The following is a 9,977-nucleotide window of genomic DNA, read 5'->3' on the forward strand; positions in this document are numbered from 1 at the left end:
GCAGTATATAAACTAAACTTTAACCAGCAGTGTCCATGGGCCTGATGTATTTAACTGTGTATCTTATTTAAATATCACTTCTCATGGTTTCTAAAACTCTATTGTCAACTTACAAGTTTTTACAGATAAGAGAAAACATGGACTAAGATTATCTAGGAACAAATGTTCATTCCAGGAATCAAAATCATATGAGACCTTACCACCCAATTGACCACTGAAGTGATCACAGCCTCATTCTGACAATGGGGACATGCATACCCAAAGTTAGTTGTCCTGGGCAACGGAACATATCTTGTTCATAATGACACATAGATTGCACTTCTGCTGCATGGCTCTGTGCTCTCAGAAACCATGAGGTTACTCATTAGGGTGATTAATATTCATTTTAATTCTTGACTTAATGTGAAATTAGGTATGCAAAAGTTATGGTTCTATTCTGACCTCTGAAAGTCAACCCTTAGTCAAAAGATCCAAATATGGTTGTCTGTTTATCTAAAAGTCGGACCTATTACGTGAGCACATATTATGGCCTATCTGTTAAGAGTTTTGTTGCATCTTCTATCTTCTAGACATTGCAATAAAAAGATTTTTCTTTCAAATGTTTCACATATTTATTACCAACCAACCAAAACTAGTACTGTAGCATATTTATAACTAAAGAAAGCTCACATTCCCAGTTAAATATTCTCAACTGTCCAGATAGTGATGACACTTTCAGCTTGATGTAACAAGATGATCACAGCCTTGATACAGCACAAATATGTGTGCCATTTCATGTAATTCCTTATAAACCCAGCGTGGTTCTCCTCCAATGTCTCCTCTTGAAATTGTTCTGGATTTTATTACCAGTTTTCTTTTGAATTCACTGGGGAATGGGATGATTTTGCTATTGTTTCTTGGTCAGGAATCACTTGATACTGAAAGTCTTCTGAGAAGCCGTGGTAAGGTACCGAATCAAGCACACCCATCATAATGGCTGAAAAAAAGGTGAAGAGCTAAAAAGACAATTTTAAAAGATTCTTAAAAATTTGCTGACGAAGTAAAGCTGAAGAGGTATGTAAAGTCATTATATTACTTAAAAGATGAGTTCATTCCAGGTTTCTCCTAATGCATACACTAAATTCTCCAAACTGAAATTGCCTTTTGACCCCTTTTCCCTATTTTGTAAAACAAAATATTTTCCTTTAAGATAAAAAGTTATGGAAGAAATGTGTTATGGTTTGGATATGTGGTATCCCCAAAAGCTTATGTGTGAGACAATGCAGGAATATTCAGAAATGATTAGATTATAAGAGTTGTAACCTCATCAGTGGATTGATCCACTGGCATGGATTAACTCTGTGGTAAAAGTAGGCAGGTAGGGTTAGTTGGATGAGGTGGGTCACTGGGGACGGGCCTTTGGAGTGTATGTTTTGTCTTTGGTGAGCATTGCTCTGTCCCCCACCCCACTGCCATGTCCTGAGCTGTTTGCCTCTGCCATGCCCTTCTGCCATGAGGTTCTGTCCCACCTTGGACCCAAACCTCTGGAGTCAGCTGACCATGGACTGAGTCTTTGAAACCATGAGCCAAAATAACCTTTTTCTCCTCTACATTGTTGCTGTCTTTTGGTCGGAGCAGTGAAAAAGCTGACTATAATGAAATCTTACAGGCTGATCATTTTCATTCTCTGCAACCCTGAAGTGTTAATGGCTACAACAGGGACTCAAGATCATCACTTCAAGCACACATAGGCTTCTTTTAAAGGATGAAAATAATTTTTTATTTCCTCATTTTTATTGGTGCATTATAGTTGTACATACTGATGGGACTTGTTACACATTCGTACATGCAAGCAGTATAACAATATAGTTTGGCCAATATCACTCCCCAGCATTTCCTTACTCCCTGTGTGCCTTCTGCCCCTTGATCCCTTTCCAGTACTGCTCTCCCTTGGATTTTTAGGAAACCCATCCTCATTTTTGTGTTCCTTCATCCTCTCTAGCTTCCACGAATAAGAGAAACATGCTACAACCCTCCATCTTCTGAGTTTGACTCATTTCACTTAACATCATAGACTCTAGTTCCATCCATTTTCCTGCATACGCTTTTAAAATCCTAAATTGAAGCCAGAAGTTGTTAGTTTTGTGGGAATTTAGACAAGTAAGCAAGGTGCATTTACACCTTTACTGCCCCCACCGTTCCTGAAAACCTTGCTCTTCTCAGGCTTGGCTTTGGTTCACATGGTAAAATAAGTGGTGTGGACGGCCCTCATTTTATATTGCAGCACCAGAATTCCATTCTCTCTCTTGGCACATGATTTCTCATTCAAATTCTAAGCACAGGAGGATTCAAAATGCTATTTATCTTAATTGCAAATCATGATACAGACTCCTCAATCCAGTGCTTTCCAAATGTTTTTATGTAGCAATCCCCTTTGCTCCCAAGACCTCTTCTGTGGCCACCAAATAAGTAAAGCAGATAAACTGTCTGAAAAACAGAGTACCCCGAGCCCCACTTGATCTATCCCCTCCACTCTTCCCCGTCACCTCATAGCTGCCCATGACAGGGCCTCAAATAGAGCTAAGTTTTGAAGTTACTCTCCTGAAAAGTAATTCTTTCCTTCGTCTGTTCTCATATTTATTCACTGTTCTAACATTCATTTATTCACTCATTCAGCAAATATTTATTGAGTACCAACTTTGTGTACCTTTTGCTTAATTATATATAACCTGGTTGTGACACCTATCTAATTATGTCAAAATTCTCAGGTTAAATGTCCACCTTCCCATAGACCATGGCTTCTTCCTTAGATCTCCCAATCCTATGCAGAGCTTTCTATTTTATTTTATCTATTCATTTATTTTGTAATGCTAGGGATTAAACTCAGGGCCTTGCATGTGGTAGGCAAGTGCTAGACCCAGCCCCAGAACTTAGAACTTAAAACATATTATGTTCAGTTTTCCCATATATTCACTTGTTTCTGTTCAAATGCCACTTATTAGATCCTCATTACTATTCTCCCTCAAATCATGTTTTCTCACCCTTTCTCCTTTTCTCCTTCATCTGATTTGTATTTTTCTAAAACACTTATTACCAGCCAGCATATTATAGAGTATAGGCCATTGTTCATCCACTACTATGTCCCAGCATCTAGAACAGTGATGGGCACATAAATTGGCACTCATTAAATATGTATTGAATAGATAGATTAATAAATAAAATGATAACTATGGCTATGTATTGTTAGCTATTAAAACAGAGATTCAAGCTGGGCATGGTGGCGCACACCTGGAATCCCAATGACTCGGGAGGCTGAGGCAGGAGGATCACAAGTTCAAAGCCAGCCTCAGCAAAGGCAAGGCACTAAACATCTCAGTGAGACCCTGTCTCTAAATAAAATACAAAACAGGGCTGGGCATGTGGCTCAGGGGTCGAGTGCACCTGAGTTCAATCCCGGTACCAAAAAAAGATTCATATGAGAATGAATGTGTGGGTTATGTCCCTTACTGGAATGACACCTTCTTAAAAGCAAATGCTCTTATGTTTCTCTTTATTCTTTTTGCTTATCACCCTCTGTGCCCAGCACAGTATTTTGTTCATGACAGATGTTCTAAACATTTATTTAACCGGCTGCTCAAGGGGAAAGAAGAGCAAATGATGCCGTTTCAGTTTGCTAGAGCAGCTGTAACAAAGTACCGCAGCCTGGGTAATATAAACAACAGAAGTTAATTTTCTTGGGGTTCTCGAGGCTGCAGGATTAGTTTCTGCTGAGGTCCCTCTCCTTGACTTGCAGATGGCCATCCCCTCCCTATATCTTCACAAGATCTTCCCTCTGTAGCTGTCTGTCCAAACTTCCTCTTCGTGTGAGGATACCAGTCATGTTTTATAGTCTCCTACTTACTTTATTTTTTTTATTTTAAATTATTATTATTATTATTATTATTATTATTATTATTATTATTATTTGACACAGGGTCTCACTATGTTGCTTAGGTCCTCTGTAAGTTGCTGAGACTGGCCATCCTCCTGCTTCAGCCTCCTGAGACACTGGGATTACAGTGGTGTACCACCACACCCGGCCTTTATTACCTCTTTAAAGGCCCCATCTCCAAATACACCCTGAAGTATCAGGACTACCTCAAAATATAAATTTTTAGAGAACATGGATTACCCCATAACAGATGCTATCTGCACTGGAGGTACCTAAAAGGGCCTGCAGCCCACCTTTGTGACACATGGAGAGAAATGGGAAGACAACTGAAAAAATTGGGAAACAAAAAAATATTAAGATCATTCTCCATTTTTGCAGCAGCTGTAACTAAGGAGTTACTACCATTATATATCTGTTTAGTTACTTGAAGGGTCCATTGCCAATAGCAGTTAAAAAGCTATGAGGACACTTGACAAATTGATTTATTTAGACCAGATTATTTTTTAATTAACAATCATAGCTCTGTGTGACTAATTCCTATTAAGCCTATATTTACAAAGGATTCTGGATCTTCCTTTTTCCATTCCACCCTGTAGGTATTTGTTCTCTTTATGATTCAAGTTCAATTACACACAACCAAATTCTGATCACTTGTCTAATTTACCTTGAGCATAGTGAATTTAAACACTGTCCCCAACAATTACCTAGCTGGCAGGATCTGGAAAAAGAATTTGGAGCCAGAAACTACTAGGAGAAAGATTTCCTTTAATGATGTCTCTGTACCTTCTAGTAGTTTTCAAATATTCTACTAATGGAAGAGAGATTATCATAATGACATCCCATGGAATTTTAAATATTCAAAATGGCCTTGTCTAAACAGAATTTTAGATAATATCTTTTTTTCTAACACCTTCTCTGTCTTTCCATTGCTTAGAATTTGTAGCTCCCTAGCCCTGTATTCCAAACTTTCATCATAAATCTGCCTCCTTCTCTCTACCATACAAAGCCTGTTTTAAAAACAAAACAAAACAAAACAAAAAAACAACTCTGTTCCAGAGGGCGCCAAAAGCTCATCTAGCAAGTTAAGCTCATTCTTAACCCAGGGCTTTCTTCAATCAGTTTCTATACCTGATGTTTTCTTCCCTGCTCATCTACCCAAGCTCTGTTTGCTCTCCTTCCATAGCCCAGCTAGATCTTCCTCTTCCATGAAGATTTCCCACCAATAGTGAGCTCTCCTTCCCCAAGGACACCATAGTGCTTCCCACACAGTGCCATCCACAGACAAGCAACAATGGCATCATCTGGAAGCTGGTTAGAAATGCAGAATCTCAGGTTCCACTTCAAACTACCAGTAGCAACTGCTTTGGCAGCAAGAGCATAAGGGAATTGTACGCACATTAAAGTTTGGGAGACCCCACTATTATTCTAATCTGAGCATCTTTCCCTTCTTCTATGCAGCCTTAGTGACATCTCTTACTTCATTGCATTGAACTGTTCATTTGTGAAAGCAAGTTTTTGAGTCGATTAACAAATGTAACTTGAACATCTGTGTTCAAGAAGTTAAAATCTGACACAAAATTTCTCTTTCTGGAAAACATCTAAGAGGACACTTCATATGCATTTAAACTGCCCTTCCAGAAAGAAAAGGCAGAAAGGCCATTTCCCCTCTCTGGGCCATTGGCAGAGTCAGATGGGCTAGGCAAGGAAGGCCCACAGCAGGACCCTGAAAATTTGGGGGTATGAGCACCTAGGGGCTCAATTCCCCAGCAAAACATTGACCAACAGCACATTCAACAGCAGAGTTCTGCACCTCGAAGGGTTGTCCTCCATCCTCCAGATTTGGATTATCTGAAGTTATAGGAGTCATGACCTTGAGAAAAAGGAACAGAGATTCACAAAGTAAGACTGATATTCCTTAAGGTCTCAGAGGAAGTGTGAAAAGCTTGATCATTTGACAAAGGCCAAAGACACTCTTGAGGGAGCTGAGCAGAGGGGAGGGATGATAGTGGAGCAGAATGACCTAGGCAGCAATACTCAAGGTTACCTGCCCCGGGTCCCTCTGTGTGTGTGTGTGTGTGTGTGTGTGTGTGTGTGTGTGTACACTTATTTCAATTTTCAGTATCGAATGTGGAAATAATTTCCAACAGGAAAGCTGTAAGAATGTCACCTATTGTTAATGTGTTCTCCCCATCTACCTTACCTGTTGCTTTCTCTTCTTTCCTTTTTCCCTTCATCCCTCTGTCTTTTGTCCTTCTATATTCTGTATGTGTGTTGTATTTAATTATTTTTAACCATTTGAAAGTAAGTTGCACACATCATATCCTTTCACCCCTCTATATGTCAGTGTGTATTTCTGGGAATAGGGATATTCCTCCTAATTTCCACAGCTTTCCCATGGTGACAACATCCATCTTGGCACCATTTCACCATTAAGATGGCCACTTCCTAGTTGATTAATATCTTCAGAGCTATTCTCCTGCTCTCCCCCATAAGCATTTTTTCAGTGTGATTTACTGTTGTGAATAAAACCTTCAATATCACACCAAGTTTTTCCTATAAGCTCTTGGCTCTGCTCCGCTGTTTCATTATCCCCTCTACCGGACTATTCCTAATAACTGGGCTGTGGTAATGCAGTGCATGGGGAGTGGTCACTAAAAGTTCCTACTTCCTGGGGTCAGCTGAAGCATTTGGTCTGAAGTTCATCTCATTATCCTCAGAGAAAAATCAAATAATATATTTGAGGGAAAAAAATGAAATCACTTTTATTATGGGCTGTGTCAGGCTTTTGGCTGCAGTTTCAGATTACTGTCCCTTAACAACTGCAAGAGATGAAGAACAGAACCAGAAATGGAAAAAGTCACACGCTGAAATATGCAAGCAACTGGATTGATTTCATAAATTAAAGTATTAAGTCTCAGCCTTTCAATTTATGAAAATAGCATTTCTCACTTTATATGTCCTTTTGAAAAATATAGTTGACTTGAGCCATAACATACACTTCCAAAAGAGATAACGTCTACTATTCAGAAGGATCGAATTGTGCAGACAACTCTGTGCTTAGTAGGGAATCTCTTTAAAATTTGGACAGAATGGAATTTCATGAAATCTTTTCAGTCCTGTTGAGTTTGTGCTTGTTTATAAGATTCCATGTCTTCAGGACCATAAATGATTTTTATTATTTTTTCACATGTGTATCCCTGGGATTCACAAAACAGTTTCAAATAAATTTATTAAATTGGTCCCAAGTTGGTTTTAATTATTTTAACATGTTAACACTGATTGCTAATGATAGTTTCATGCATGGGTAAAGACCTAGAAACAGGGAATGATGTTCAAGTACCCAGTCAGTGTGTAGTCTCTAAATCTACACAGAAATAGTGGATTTTGAATAAATAGGAATTCTATCACCATTCCCCATTAGGCCACTTATAAAATGACTTTTATTAAATTAAATTAGCCTTTAGTTTTTAATGTTTCACCAAGGCTTAATCCTTGAACTTCTTTGTGTATATCTCCTTTTGCTTTTTCTAGTAATTGATTTAATCTCACAACTTTAAATACAATCTATATGGGGATGACTCCTAAATTTGTGTCCATTCTCTCTCATGAACTCCTAAGCCATGTATACTATTGTCTATTTGACTATCCTCCCACTGTACACAACCATAAACTAGATCAAATATATAGAATAATAGTTTGCAGTTCAAAATAGAAATCAACATCAGGCTACAAATTTGAGGGAAGGGAATTACATAGATAAATCCCCACCCACCCCCAACACACACACACACACACACACACACACACACAACTTTTCCATGAAGGAATTTTTCAAAGAGCTTCCATTTTCTGAGCAGAAGAAACCAAGATTAGAGCTCATAAATCCTAAAGGATAAGGGCTAGGATTGGGGGAGGGGAATAGGGACCTAAGTGTCAGAGACAAGGGACCCACAGAGGATCCCCAAAGGGTTGCATGAAAATTCTTCATAGCTGAGTGTTAAGCTATATGGGTACAGGAAAAGATTCCAGGAAGCCTATTAAAGAACGGCTTCTGGGATGCTGAGAGTTGAATAAATACTTCAGGAATGGAAGGTAGTCATCTGGCTCAGCCAAAAAGGAGAGGCTTTGGTGAATACTGTGTTGAGACCCAAAAAATATCATGAGCTAGAAATAGAAATCATGCTATAGGAGTAGAAAAATAGTCAAACACTAGACTAAACACTGAAAATGACTTGCCAGAACAAAGCTTGAATCTAGTCTTGGGCAGTGTCAAGGTGATACACTAGTAATTTTGAATGAGGAAGAGAACAATGTCCAAAATATCTATTATGTCTAGCATACTAACAAAAATTCCTAGATAGGTAAAGAAGCATGAAAGGGCATTTCATTGTATGCTACAGGTTTATTAATTTTATTTGTTTTTTTCAAAGAACCAACTTTCTGTTTTGTCAATTTTTAAAAATTCTTTTGTTTCAATTTCATTAATTTCAGTTCTGATTTTAATCATTTGCTGTCTTCTACTGTTTTGGTGTTGATTTGTTTTCTTTTTCTAGGGCTTTGAGATCTAATGTTCTTTTTATTGTTTTAATAAATGAGCTCAATGCAATGAACTTTCCTTTTAGTACTGCCTTCATAGTGTCCCAGAGATTTTGATATGTTGTGTTGGAATTCTCATTTACTTCTAATCATTTTTTTAATTTCATCCTTGATTTCTTCTGCTGTCCATTTGTCATTCAATAGTATATTATTTAGTCTCTGGGTGTTACAGTAGCTTCTATTTCTTATTTCGTTGTTGATTTCTAATTTTATTCCAATATAATATAATAGAATGCAGGGTATTATCTCCATTTTTTTGTATTTGCTAAGAGTTGCTTTGTGGCATAAGATATGGTCCAATTTAGAGAAGGATCCATGTGCTGCCAAGACAAAAGTGTATTCACTTATTGATGGATGAAGTATCCTATATATGTCTATTAAATCTAAATTATTGATTATATTATATAATTCTCTAGTTTATTTAGTTTTTGTTTGGAAGATCTGTCCAGTAGTGAGGGAGATATGTTAAAAATCACCCAGTATTATTGTGTTGTGGACTATTGATTCTTGAAATTGAGAAGGTTTTGTTTGTTGTACATAGATGCTCCATTTGCTACAAATATTTATAATTATTATGTCTTGATTATACATAATTCCCTTGAGCAGTATAATTATTATGTCTTGATTATACATAATTCCTTTTTGTCCCTTCTGATTAACTTTTTCTTGAAGTCCATTTTATCTGATATGAAGATGGGAATCCCTGCTTGTTCACAACAGACACTGCTGAAATACAGAAGATAATTAGAAACTATTTTGAAAATGTATTCCCCAAAAATAGGAAATCTGGAAGACATCAACAAATTTCTAGAAACATATGAACTATCTAAACTGAATCAAGAGGACATATACAATTTAAACAGATCAATTTCAAGCAATGAAATAGAAGACACCATCAATAGCCTACCAATTGGACTAAGGTTTTAGCTCCATGGTAGAGCACTTTCCTAGCATGTGTGAGGCACTGGGTTCAATTCTCAGCACCACATATAAATAAATTAATAAATAAAATAAAGATCCATTGACAATTTAAAAATATTTTTAAAAAGTCTGCCAATCAAGAAAAGTCCAGGACCAGACGAATTCTGAGCCAAGTACTAAAAGATCTTTAAAGGAGAATTAACATCCATAATCCTCAAAGTATTTCATAAAACAGAAAACTCATTCTGAGGCTGATATCATCCTGATAACAAAACAAGACAAAGACACATCAAGGAAAGAAAACTTCAGACCAATATCCCTGATGAACAGACATGCAAAAATTCTCAATAAAATTCTAACAAATTGAATAAAAAATATTAAAAAGTGCATTATGATCAAGTGGAGTTCATCCCAGGGATGCAAGTTTGGTTCATCATACATAAATCAATAAATTTAATTTGTCACATCAGTAGACCTAAAAACAATGATCATCTCAATAGATGCAGAAAAAGCATTTGACAAAATACAGCTCCACTTCATGTTCAAAATA

At 37.2% G+C, this 9,977-nt stretch overlaps 1 pseudogene; it reads right to left on the bottom strand.

Annotated features, from left to right (window-relative positions):
• Positions 1-784: 784 nt before the first annotated feature.
• On the bottom strand, positions 785-5,777 carry LOC113183762 (large ribosomal subunit protein eL39-like; annotated as a pseudogene).
• Positions 5,778-9,977: the final 4,200 nt, after the last annotated feature.

Source organism: Urocitellus parryii, chromosome 1 (assembly GCF_045843805.1).
Source record: "Urocitellus parryii isolate mUroPar1 chromosome 1, mUroPar1.hap1, whole genome shotgun sequence".
NCBI classification, from domain to species: Eukaryota; Metazoa; Chordata; class Mammalia; order Rodentia; family Sciuridae; genus Urocitellus; species Urocitellus parryii.